Source organism: Bombus vancouverensis, chromosome 2 (assembly GCF_051014615.1).
Source record: "Bombus vancouverensis nearcticus chromosome 2, iyBomVanc1_principal, whole genome shotgun sequence".
NCBI classification, from domain to species: Eukaryota; Metazoa; Arthropoda; class Insecta; order Hymenoptera; family Apidae; genus Bombus; species Bombus vancouverensis.
In genome coordinates, this window is record NC_134912.1 from 841,170 (window position 1) to 856,041 (window position 14,872).

Below are 14,872 nucleotides of genomic sequence, written 5' to 3' on the forward strand. Positions count from 1 at the left end.
CTATTATATATTTTTTCATATTTTCTAATTATTTCCTATATCTCTATACCAAATAATAATGAGCGAAGAACAAGTACATTAAATTAACGAAATATTTCATAAATGCTAATTGACGTAATGAAATATACGTAATAAAACAATACGATATAACATATATACAATAATAATAATATAATAATAATACTAATAATAACAACAACAGAAACAACAACAATAATGATAATAATAGTAGTAGTAATAATGATAATAATAATAATAATGGACGAATAAGTAAAATAAAATGTTCGAATCTCGTAACTAAAATACCTATGAAAAACATTGTGCACAAAATAAAATCGATCGATTTCGTTGATCAATCAGTCTGTGAATAAAATTTTAATTAATTGTAAAAAATCATGAAATACAACAGTAATTACTAGACTGCGGATTTTCATGAGTTTATAGAAAGTTTGAGAGTGCAGGATTTGAGAAGATAAAATACAAATAATATAAAAAAATATGTAAAACGTGCAGGGTGCGGTGCTTTCTACGATACTTGGTAGGCACAAAACAATTTTCTATCGAGGTTCTACCTTTTTTAACTATGTTCTCAAAAATGATAGACTGCATACTTAGTTGATTGCAAATCTACACTTATACCTTCCATATTCTTGCAAAGATCGACTTGTGTTTCTCTAACTTGTTCTATTCCACTAAAATCACAGGATAAACGATAACAAACCGGGTACACGTAATACTCTATTAGAAAATAAACGATGCATTATGACGAACCATGTGTTCGATCTACTAGCGAGATTTCGGTTAGATCAAGTTGCGCGTCCGCCATATTGAAATCCTGCTTCCGTGTAACGTTTCGGTTGTTTTGCACGTTCCTCGATTAAAATTACCCCAAAAATCGACTCTAAAGATTATCTCGCTATAACCTATCTAATAAATAATACGACTGTTTAGTAAGATATTCGGAGAGGTAAAATAAAAGGTATCGATTTACCAGTTATAATTAAATAGGTTATTCGTCGTATAAATCTGTACTAACATTGATAATCTAAAACGTTTTACAATCATTCTTTAAGTTGCTTCGATTATCGATGGATCAAAGTATTCTAAAAAAAGAACATCCTAAATAAGATAAGGTTTTCTTAACATTTATATAATTAATCTGTAATTTTTCCTTCGTTACTTAACAATTAAATTCTATTATAGCAATAGAAGTTAAGTTCAAGCGTTTAACATGTTTCTCCAACTAGTCTTTACGATTGTACCACTGATTATAATAAAAAAAGTTACGTTTAAACATATTTATGCTCAATGATTATTACGAGCTGTTACGTTTTATCTTATACCTTATCAGTCCACTTTAACGAACGTACCTGTAGATACACTCGATGAAACGCCGAATGGAGCAATTTCTGAAATTTCTTTTCTTTGGTGTCCATTTCTCGAGTATCGTTTCAAATCAATTTCGTGTAGAATCGCTCGCTATATGCATTATGTACATTGATACACACGTCCATCTGGTGGCAATGCACTGTACTACCGGCTGCTGGCTCGGAGCACCAGCGTAGAAAGAGAAAAAGAGAGAAAGAGAGACACAGGTACGAGACGAGCTTGTGGTGCGAGGTAGCCACCAGTCAACAGCGGAGACGGAGACGGAGAGTCCGAGGTAGCCCGTGACTGTAGCTGCCCGTGGCTCGTTGTAACGTGACGCGAAGGTGTGCCAAGCTCTATCGCTTGCCTGTTACTTCGTCCGAAGACGCCCGATCGTACGTCTACCATAGTGTCGCGTATCGAAAGTGTCGGTAGTAGTGTTGTGATCTATTGGCCTGTCTGTCCTCGTGTGCTAGCCGAAAAAACTATACCAGCCGAGCCGTACATCATCGCGGAAAACTGTCAAGAGTGTTGTGTGATCTCAGACGCTGGCTTCAAACGCGAACGCTTACGGGCAATCTTCATCGCGATCGTAGGGTTGCACGAAACATAAGGTAAGTGTAGGATACGCGGAAGTGTATCGGAAGTGAAGGTAAAGTCGAAAATTACTTCGGTCGGTTACTCGAACGTTGCGCGTACAGAGATTATGTTTCCCGATGACCCCTCGACTCCCGCCTCCTTCTCCTCGTTATCCCCTTTCCCTTCGTCGGTCTCTTCTTCTCTCCTCTTTTACTCTACCCTTCTTCCACGTCTCGCCCTTCATTTCGCATTTCGCCTTATTTTTTCCCTGACAAACGTGTTCTTTCGCTTTAAGGGCATCACCGCAATTTTGGTAGGACGATATCCTAGCGACGCAGTGAATTTCGATCGCAGATCGATCGATTACCGATTTCGCGCATTCTCTCTCTCTCTCTTTCTCTCTCCCTATCTATCTATCTATCTATCTATCTATCTATCTATCTATCTATCTATCTATCTATCTATCTATCTATCCATCCATCCATCCATCCATCTATCTATCTATGTATCTACCTACCTATCTATCTGTCTGCCTATCTCTAACTATCTATCTCTCTCCGTCTCTCCCTTTTGTCTCTTCACGTCCTTTTCCTCTTTCTCTTTCTCGACCGCGAATGCACTCGCGAATGCACTCGACACGCACGTTCTCACACACCGACGTGTTCCGTTTCTTTCCTGCGAGACTGTGTCGTAGCCTTTCTCGTGGTAACGAGTTTCGTAACTTCCCTCGATACAAAAGTCACGAACTATCAGCTGTCAGCCTCCGTGTTTGTACCACCTGTCCTAGAGTCGATTATCCGCCTCTCCTTCCCTTTTATACTTTATACATCACAATTCTATCCCTTTTTACTCCGCTCTGTATATTAATCCATGGGACGGAATTGTTGACACAAAATTTTCATGATTCCGCGACTTTCGTCCGCGACAGAAGAACGAGAACGTGATATAGCCGCGTGTCTACGAACGGGGCGAAGTAATCGGAGCAGCAAGAGAGGCTAACCGAGTTGAACAGTCATGATATTTCGGCGCGCAGGCTTTCTGGCATGACGGCGTGACCGGTCTTGAGCCCCTCTGCGCTCCCCTCTTGCACTCTGCACCTCTATCCCCACCTCCCCGGGGTAATACACGATGCACAGTGCGGATCAGTGCTCCTTAACGCGAGATTCTTGTGGCTGAAGGTTTTCTTCTATCGCGCGCGCGCGCGCACGCTGACTTCTTTCTCTCGCAATGCGCTGTATATGGACGTTTCGTGTTCTAAGTGAATCCGTCAAGCCAAGAAGACGAGTTATCGAGCTCCAGTTCGACCTCTAACTCGTCTACGAAACCACTATGTTGACTCGTCGACGCTCGACACCTTTATGTGTTTAAAGATCGACATGGAAATTGGAATTCACCATCTCATGATGCAATTTGGTGACTTCTGTATGTGAAACGGAGCTATCGAATTCCAGCCCATGCTTGTCTACGCATCCACTTTGTTATTATGTCGTTATAGATGTTTAACGTCTTTATGCGTTTAAACAACTACAGAAAAATTCGAATTTCGAACGTTGGAAAAATTCGAACGTTGGAGATTCTAGTATGTGGAAAGAAGGATCGTCGTGGAATAAGTAACGAATAAAAATGTGCAGAGATCATTTAATTGAAATCATTTTCATTTAAATTTTTGGTTGTAGTAATGCAGAGAAAAAAAGTAAATATTGTTTTAATATAGGGGGAAAGTATTTGTAGAGTGCTAGCAATATTTTTAGTAGTTTTAGTTTTATCTATTTGTGGAACGCTTTTATTAGTACTAGTATGTCGTGTTTCGTTTTTCTTTTAATAAGGATATCACTTTTCACGTGTATGAAATCTTATGTGAGTCGGTTTAATCGCTCCGCGTGAGGTGATAAATGCATTCTCATCGAAATGTTATCCTAACGTTATCAAATCGAAGGTCGAACGCGAAATCTAGCGCGTAGTCAAGTTATCTTCGATCAAGGAACTTGAAACGAAAGTCTGACATTCTATGATCGTATTGGATTTTAATTAATGTTCGCTAATGGAATTTCTGTATTTATTACCAAATCGTATTTTGATATACCAGAATTATGAAAACTATATAGAACGATGCAAGAATTACACTGTTATGTAGACTAAAAATTATGTAAGAATAATTAGCTGTCCTGTTTAGGTTATACGATTCTTTCATCTCAATATCGATCTTTTTTACTTTCCTCCGACCTAAACTATAGTACTTCTCATTCCCCCCTTTCACGATGAAGTTTTTATAATGGGAAGTTACTCGAATTAATAAAACACTCCATTTACAAGAATTATTTCGAAAATGTAAACTATCGTTGAATCGAATCGATTTAATATATAGTGTATAGCGTACAATAATCTTGTTATGCCAGAGTTTATAGTTTCTTGCTAGTTCATATATATATATTTATTTATTTATTTGAGTTCGTGACAAGAGAGTATAGGCAATTAGAGGGATCAGTAATAGCATATATAGATATTTAGTATAGGAGAGATAAAGAACAAAGGAGTAAAAATAGGGCTGTAGACTGATGAAGAAATTGGAAAAGAAGAAGAAGGACAGTGCGAAGATAAAGTGCGTAGCTAATTAACCAGGTAAATTAGATGAAAAGGTTAAGATTTGTGCAATAAATAATAGATAGACGTATACACATAATGGTTGGTAGTTGGATAACGTTCGAATACGTTAGATTGAATAGACAATAGCAAAATAATAAAATAGCAAAATAGCAAAATAGCAAAATAGCAAAATAAATGTAATAGCAAGATAAGGGTAAAATAAGGTTGTGCATTAAGATAAGCAGTAAAGAAAATAATTAGAAAACGAGTTCATCTTACGACATATGGTGTACAATCAAAGTTATACAACTTTCTCAAACAATTTAATAATGCTTTCTGTTCTACAAGATATATGTTGCTAATAATTCTTTACTGAAATTGCATCGCATCGCATCGCATCGCATCGCATCGCATCGCATCGCATCGCATCGCATCGCATCGCATCGCATCGCATCGCATCGCATCGCATCGCATCGCATCGCATCGCATCGCATCGCATCGCATCGCATCGCATCGCATCGCACCGCATCGCATCGCACCGCACCGCACCGCACCGCACCGCACCGCACCGCACCGCACCGCACCGCACCGCACCGCACCGCACCGCACCGCACCGCACCGCACCGCACCGCACCGCACCGCACCGCACCGCACCGCACCGCATCGCATCGTATCGTATCGTATCGTATCGTATCGTATAGTATTTCCTTATTACATCGAGGCTTGCGCATATTACAATCAATCATTTTTGAGTATGTACACGAGCACGCTGGATGTATTTTGTTTCTGCTTTAATTTATTCCTTGAAGCTAAATCAATCTTCGTATAATAAATTAAGAAGAATTCGTACAGTAAATTCATTCTTCTTATATTCTTTATCGAAATAATGAACTAAATTGAGAAAGACAAAGGAAAACGGTTGAGAGAATAGGGAGAAGAAGTAGAAGAACACGAGAAAATCACTGACTCGAGGCTGGCTGTTACAGAAAAAAGGAAACGGGATCGAATGAATGGGGCGTTAGCCTATAGCGGTATACGTGAGAATAGCGAACACAATCAGTAATGACGTTATTGATACAAATTTTAGCACCGACATACTTTCTTCTATATCTATCATGTCGCTTGTCATTTTTCAAAAATAATACAAGGTCGTTAACCTGAGTAAAGCATTGCGAAGATTTCAATTAGATGTCGCCGTTTGTTAAAAAGTTATTGTCACATTGAAAAGTTTATATTACAATTATTTGATATTTCGATACAGTAGGATCAATATACATATATACATATATACATTGATTATTATAATTGAATATAATAATATTATACTTTATCATATATATGATAACAGTGATGCAAATCGAATTTTAAGTTAATCAAGAATCAGCTTGTATTTCAATGTAAATAATGTGCGAAAAATGATGTACTTTCGTTTAAACATTTTTTAAATAATAAGTTTTTAACGAACGGCGACACTCGAACAAAAGCTTTGTAACACTGCTCGGGTTGATGACCTTGACGACATGTCAAAGAATCATGGACATGTTTTGCGAACATTTACCAATAATAATGATAAAAATTCGCTGCATTTATTTATATATCTATTATATATTTATATCTACCTAAGGTAGATAATTGCTTTACTAAGATCACAGGAATTACGGTTGTTTACGTACTACTGCCCATTTCGGAATTAGCCACGTTCGAGCATAGAATCATTGACAAATTTTCAAAGCCGATTTTCTCGAGAACGAAGCGTCACATAAGAAAACTTGTATTCTATATGTCCTTCTTATTTCTGCATAAAGAATCGCCTCGTGTTATTATCAATTATTATTAATCACGTTATTCGGCCGAATCCTCTGTCGTATATACATATATGTATGTATTTACATGTGACATGTGAAAATAAGAAAAATGTTAAAAATTTAAAATAAGAAAAATAAATTAGTCGTGGAATTTGTAACATGTGAATAAATGTCTAGCGAAATGAACTAGTAAATTGAAAGCAATCGTATTAATCGTATCGTTTGCATTTTCAATTGTTCAGATTAAATGTAAAATCATATAGGAAATCCAATAATAACGTCTATAAGTTGTCAAATGTTGCTCATCCACGATGTTTCACGCTGCGTATCTGAAATTTCATGGAAACGCGTATTGCTATCAGACATTCCGATTTTGCAATCGCCTCTTCCAAAGCCTGCAAATCACTTTCGAGGTCATCTCGCGGATTTGCAATGAACGAACGGTACGTATTTCCTAACCTAGAAAAATATTCTGTAAACACTCGGTCGATTAAAATTTCTTCCTTCGAAACTTCAAATTCTGGATACTAGATAGATGGGAAAAAAATAAAAATGTAATGGCAACTATTACGCGATACATGCGATAGAGATAGCCTAGCCTCGTTGTATGTATCTCGTGTTAACGTAACCTTTAAGCACCGACTTGAGAATATGGCAATGCAAGATAAAAGTAGAGTTACCGTTGGAAACATTACGAAAGTCATTTTCATTAAGAAGTTTCATACGATTCTTGTATCTATCTCTATATCTTAAAGTTTTAAGGTAACGAGTAGTTTCTCCGTTAATAGAATAGAAAATACAAGATACAGGTAAAATCTATCGACAGTGGCGGCGACGGGTCTGTCCACGACAGTGGTAATCGCAACTCGAGATTGCGCAAGTTCCTTCTCGATCTTATCACGACCGCAAACTATATACTGTACATGTGTATACATTACACGTGCAATACGTATACGAATACGCGTACGCATACACGGACTGTCATGACTATATGTACAAATACATATGATCTACATACGTATGCGCGTATGTATGCACGTACAAGTAAACGAACGAACTAAGTAAATGTTATAAAGACTATGTTAAAGAGAAATTGGCATTAACAGAGAATGTTTTTTAAAATTATAACGTAACGTAGGATTGGATAAAATTTGGTAGGTATTTTCGGCGAGTATCAAAAAGGAGTGAGCAAACATTTTGTTATAAAGAGATTAAATGTTAAAATGTAAAATTAAATGTTGAAATAATTATTAAATGGTAAATGAATGGAATTTCGAAGAAAAATTAAATTGTCAAATATTTATTTTAGATTAAGTCAATGTTTATAAGCCACCTTGTACAATTAAGGTTATTAAGAATATGTTAAACTTTTAAAACAACTCGACTCTTATTGTGATACACAGCTTATCCATTAAACATTCTAAACGCACCTATCAACGCACATTTAAATACAACTAATTCGTAAATAATGATTTCTGATATAACTTGTTTGGTTTTAAAAAGCAATAGAAATACAAAGAAAAATAAGAAACAAAGACATCTATATTCGTATTATCCAAATATAAAGAGTCAATATATTGAAATTATTATGGAAAAGTTGATATCTTTTGTTTGGCTGAAAAATAGTTGTTGACAATACCGATATTACATATTATCTAGTCTCTGCGCATGCATGCATACGTTTTAAAGTTAATTATTTGAATAATTTCCTTCTAGTTGGAAATCTAGTTGGAAGAAAAATTTGCAAATGCCGTTACCGTTTGGTCAACGTAATAAAACGTAATAAAACGTAATAAAAATGATTAAAGTTCGTTATTATAATATCGAAATGTACAGGTTGTTTTGCAAAATTTTCTTATTAAAACTGAATATTATTTACATATAGAATATATACATACTATATAATATCGAAACGAATATTTCTTAATTAATCTTGGTCCTGTTTGTTTAAACGGTATTCGATATTTTTGTGAAAACGACGTAATTCCAGATACAGCTAACTTGAACGATGAGAAAGCGTGAAATACTTTAGATTCAAATATATAGCACAGCTGATATTTCAGAGTATTTGTCTTTGTTTATTTTGCGATTTTATCAGAGGTAGAAGGAGTATTGAGGTAGAAGGAGACATCCAAATATATGTTTGCCCCGACGCACACAGGGATATGAAAACGGTAACGCGATATGACAATGTCGATATAGAATGCAGTTTATGCAGTGGGAATAGGTATGCGCGCATACGTGCAATGTGCGCATTACGAAGACAAATCCGTGTCGCGCGAATGGCTTTCGTCGGGTATACGTAGTCGCACACGACACGTACATGAAAAGAGAAAAAGAGAAAAATAGAGATAGGGAGAAGGAGCGTGTACTGGAAACTCCCTGGATCCTTGAGACGTGGATAGGCCTAGTGAGACTTATGAATATTGATGAACCTTTCCCGACGTACTTACTGGCCCGACCGCACCTCGATCATTTGTTGCTACTCGACGGCAATCTTCCTCTTTTCTTCCTCCTATTTGTTTTCACAAAGTAAGTTCTTCGAGCATGCCGCGTACTTATTGCTAGCTACACTTATTCCTCCGCTCATCTACTTTCTTATCCAATCGACTTACGACGATTGTAAACGTACCGCCCCGTGTATTATAAATATTGCCAACAGAGAAGCGTTAAATACGAACGTGCTTCGGTTGCACACGATGATCGTTAATACGAATCCCTTTTAAATCTGTTTGTTTCCCATTGCCAATTTGCTATTAGCATTTAAATGTTTTTGGTGAAAATAAATTAGCCTGAATGATTTTTTAAATTAATCAACCTAACCCCAAGGGGTTCTGGAGGACAATTCTTCGATCTCATCTATATGACGATGAACGATGCGTTTGGAAATATGCAGGATAATAAATCTGTATTTTTGATTCAGCAGATACGCGACTGTAAATGCAATTAGGCGGTGATGTGGACAAGTCGAGGGGAAAGTAACGCAGAAACGCAACATTCCTTTACGTTCCAGTAGAAACGTAAGATACGCGACGTTATAATTAGTTTTTATTTATTTTGGGGTTAGGTTGACAGGACTTGACAGGATTGGACAGGATTTGACAGCATTTGACAGCATTTGACAGCATTTGACAACATTTGACAGGATTTGCCAACATTTGACAGCATTTGACAACATTTGACAACATTTGACAGCATTTGACATCATTTCACAGCATTTGACAGCATTTGACAGCATTTGACAACATTTGACAGGATTTGCCAACATTTGACAACATTTGACAACATTTGACAGGATTTGCCAACATTTGACAGCATTTGACAACATTTGACAGCATTTAACAGCATTTGACAGCATTTGACAGCATTTGACAGCATTTGACAACATTTGACAGGATTTGCCAACATTTGACAGGATTTGCCAACATTTGACAGGATTTGCCAGCATTTGACAACATTTGACAACATTTGACAACATTTGACAGGATTTGCCAACATTTGACAGCATTTGACAACATTTGACAGCATTTGACAGCATTTGACAGCATTTGACAGCATTTGACAGCATTTTACAGCATCTGACAGCATTTGACAGCATCTGACAGCATTTGACAGCATTTGACAGCATTTGACAGCACCTGACAGCATTTGACAGCATTTGACAGGATTTTACAGGACGCGTGATATAACCTGGAAAAGAAAATTGCGAATCGAAATATTATGATTTACATTTACTTATTTCTATATGAAATAACTTTTTTGTCCAGTTGTAACTCGCGTCTTGCCACACCCTATATATATTTTATATATACATCGGATTTTCCTTTTAAATAAATCATACAACAATAGGGTAGAGGCTGCGAATGTTACGCTATCTGTATATAATGGGAATCATGGGAAGGCGATCTAACTAAGCTATTAGGCGCCGCTACCGATCGTTTTCTATCGGCATCGGCGGTGTGAATTTTGCCGAAGCGCGAAACCAATTGGACGCGATCTCGTTGAGCCAGGCGAAAACAAAATGCGGTACTGTACTTACACGAGACGACGGTAGCTGGCTATTGCAGCCGATGCCAAAGCGAACCGGTTTCCCGATGCTGCTGAAAAATGCTTCTCGACCGGCTATAATAATTTTAATTGACACTCAGACCAGACCGCTGAGTATCCTCGATCGGCATGCATGTACATATAACCTCGTATAAAGTGTCGTATCCAGCAAATGAAAAATGGGCATTGTTCGTATTTTTATGTAATCTTGGTCGTCTTATCTAGAACGTTTTTATGTTTTTCCACCGCTTTCGATCGCTCGCCGATCAACTATCGTAGAATATATCGTAATACAAGATCGATCGCGAAAGCAACGTATTTGAAATTCACGTTGATTATAATTTTTCTTAAAATGATCTTTAGCTGTGAAAGATAAATCCTATCGAATATGTTACATTTTGGCTCGATCGCGGATAACAGTTTTATCTTTAGCGCTGTACAACGCCGATAATATATTAATTATAAAAATCTTGATTGTAGCAAGTATTTTGAAATTTGTTTGGTATTTCGATTTCGATTTCGATTTCGATTAATCGTCGTCCGTAAGTAAAAGGAGAAATCGGAGAATGCTGAGAATGGGTAAAATAAGAGAAAAGAGGAAAAAGAAGAAACGAGAAAACGAGAAAACGAGAAAACGAGAAAAAGGTATATGCGATTAAGGTTAGAAGGCGCGTTCATAAGCGCGCAGCCATGGAAAATATTCCTGTGAAGTTGTTACGTAGGAACGTATGCGCGTTCAACGAGATATTAAGCGTGTACGTATGTATATGCAGTTAGGCCTACTCGAGCTGACTGGCCCGGGTGAAAGGAAAACCCGCGCCTACCTTGCAAGTGAAGCACAGAGAGGGGGCAGAGAGATTCCACGTCGAATCTAGTACTTTTTGTACTTACGTGGAACGCGATTGCAAGGAAAGCTTCTATGAAATACCTTAGTATGCTCATTGTGTAACGTACAGTCTTTGTAAACGTGCAATTATCGCACGTTATCGTTCGGTAGAAGCAGCAAGACAATCGATCGTATGAAATTTTTCGACTCGCTCGCATGTTTCTCCTTGCTCGCAGCTTTAGCGTGTACTTTCTAAGTTGAGTAAAAGTGTTTCTTCTATCGTATTTAATTCTTCTATCGTATTCATTATTAAATAATTCGATTGTTAAAACGTCTGCTATAATTTTAAATATAAATGTTAGTTTCTCACTAAACTATCGACTCAAATATCGACTAGGCTATAAATTTATAAAATGTTGTTTCCTAGCAACCGAGTCTAGCGATTCTCTCGTAGTAAGTCTCTCGGTAACTTTACCATACAATCTGATAAAGTAACTTTAATTTAGATACGCCGATATTTTGTTATTTTGACGTAACAGAAAAATACGTAGGTGAATTAGAAAAAGGATTACATAGGATTACAAAGGATTGCATTGTGCGATACCGTTTGTACCGACATTTGCTTAAAGAAGCGTACGTTTCGAATACGTCAATTCTTTTTACTTTGACATGGCAGAAAAAAATATGTGAAAAAAGTTATATGCGTTCTGTGTACGTAATTTTTGTATTAATTTTTTTATTCATTTTTGTATTCATTTTTGTTCACGGGACGAACGCATTCGTTCGTTTTATATAAATTTGAGTTTGACAGTTTGTCTGATTTATGCACTTCGTAACTCGTTGCGCACGTATATCCTTCTTTGATGTCCGTTTAGAGAGGGAGATATTACGTCGCCGATACGCATTTCCGCGAAACATGGCGTTTTTTTTGGTAATTAAAATTTGTCTCTTGGACCCAACCAATTAATCCGATAGTTTTTAACGATTATAAGAGAATCAATGTTAATAATAAGTTGCATTTGTTGCAAATGTTAATAATAAGTAACGTAGCATTTACGAAAGAAGACGCGTTTCAGTCGCTCGAACGTAAATTAACTTTTGTTCGCGCCAGCGTCGATTAAGAGAAGAGGTACGGGAGGAGGTTGTAACCCTTTTTTCTTTACCTTTTTTTTAAATTTACCCTTTAAAAAGATACATTTGAGGGAAAACTAAACTAAACATTTTTGTTTATATTTCAAAGACCATTTAAAGAATGTTTCTACGAAGGAGGCCTGCGGAAGCTTTAGTCCGACACTGTCTTTGCGTCATTCTGTAAGTTATGAAAATCATTCTGCAGCGTAACGTTAAAACGACGCGAAACGTTAACGATAATCTCTAACGAAAAGTCTGGACGTGGAACGAACGGTGGATGTGCTCAACGATAACGTCTTACTTGGCCCGCGTATTATCAGCATTGACAAGACTAATGTAATAGGAAAACAAACGTGGCTCGTCGTACTTGCTTCTTTCATGGTCATTCTGAATCTTAATCGGGGCCTACGGTATATACATATGTACGACCCGCTCGAAATAGAGCCGGCGTCGTGTACTCTTAAGGTCATCGATCCCTCTTCCGCGTCACCTGCCATCCTCGTATCTTTTATCTAGGCATGAACCTAACATCGATCGATAAGCAAATCGAAAATACCGTAATTATGCGATTTCCTAACTTTTCCCAATTTCCACTTTTTATATTTTCAAATTCGATTTTATGGCGAACGAAGCGTTGTATGAAAAGAAATTCTCTTTTGTATTATCGATTTATTCCCTTTTATTATCGTTTCTATTCGTTCATCGCGAATCATACAGACCCTTGTCGATCGTGCGACATACGATTACATAATCGTGCCGATTAGGGGCAAAATTTTGTTTGCCCTGTAATCGAAAATCGATTCTCGGATATAAAAACACCGATGAATTTTTCAAATTAGCGACAGAAAGTATAGCCAGAAGCTTACTTTTTTTCCAAAGCTTTATTCTATTACCAAATGGACAAGTGAATCGGCAGAGTTCGAGAAACTAACGTACTTTTTAATACACGTTTATAATTCGCATAAAGAGAACGGAGTAGGTACCTGTGGAATACTGATAATCGATACACTCGATCGATAACGAATCTTTGTATATTTACAACCGTAGATGAAATATGAACGTCGTAATTACGCTATAGGACGATTCAGCAACGTTATTCGTTCCACTTGAACGTATTAAAGTTACTTTTTTTTTACTAAAGCTTTTACTATCGTTTACTTACTATCGTTCAGTTATAAATAACGTTAAATTCAAAATTCAAGGATTTTATGGTATATCGAAGTATATAGTTATATATAAAAATAATAATAACAAGTATATAAAAATAATTTTATTTCCTTTTTTTAATTATCATATAGGAAAATTTGCATCGTTTGTATGTCTATACACTGTACACTGTACACTGTACACATAAAATACATGTACATATACGGATGGTTTTTGAGGAATGCGTAACTATACGAAACATTTTTCAAGGATCATTTTTCCAGTAGAATGGTAAATTGTGCGATACTGTGCAACGTAACGATAACTTGTATCAAGGATTTATAAATAATTGCGTACGGAAAATCAATCTGCAAGTGAAATAGTAGTACTGTTAATAATATTATACCGCTTTTACCGTATAAAATATTCGATTAGAACGAGGCGGCTGGCTAAGGACGCGATCATGCCGCTCTCTGAGCGGCGGACGCTGAGCGGCGAACGCTAAGCGGCAAAATTGGCATGTGAAACGGTGGCGTTGACTGTATCGTCGCTCCTTCTGCTGCTTACCGTTTACCTCTCTGTATGATCACGGTGTTGGCGGTTCTGCAGTTGGCATCTTTTTCCGCCAAACGTTCGTAAGGCCGAATTTTCATAACCGTCCATTTCCGTGAACAGCGATCCTCGTTTACGGCTTTAGCGACCCAAAATACCCCCGAAAAGACACACCCGAATGAAAAATTGTCCATTCCGTGAGAGAATAATAATTCTTCGTCGCCAAATTAAAACATGTACGCAGATAATCGGACTAAGGTAAAAAACGACGTGTTTTAACCACTTGACTAATTAACTGCCATTCTTATATCTTGATATATATATATATATATATCGATATTTACGAATCGAAACTATACGATATCCGATACCATATCGATAATATGCGTAATAGGTATGATATATCTGATAAAATATATACCCGTTCTCGTTGGTTCGTTGCGTTTTATTATACAAAGTCTTCGCTATATTCTTCTATATCGCTATATTCGCTTCGCTAATAAAAGAAAAATTTATATTAGAAGAAAAATATATGAACATTGTATGTAGAGTGTTGGGACAAAGGACAAGTTTCGAAGTCTGCGGATAGAAGCGAAACGGAGAACTTGGAAAATAGGCTGGAAAATAGAGAGAGAGAGAGAGAGAGAGTGACAGGAACGAGAACGTTTTCTCAAGTTCTCGATAAAGGTAAAACGTTATGAGACTGCGTTCGTCCAAATATACGAAAAAAAGTGCAATCCTGGTGCATCGTGGTGGATGGCGTGGTTAAAGTAGGGAGAAAAGACCTTGAGTCGCGTCACGTGACCACGAAGCTGCATGGGAGTTGGGTAGGGCG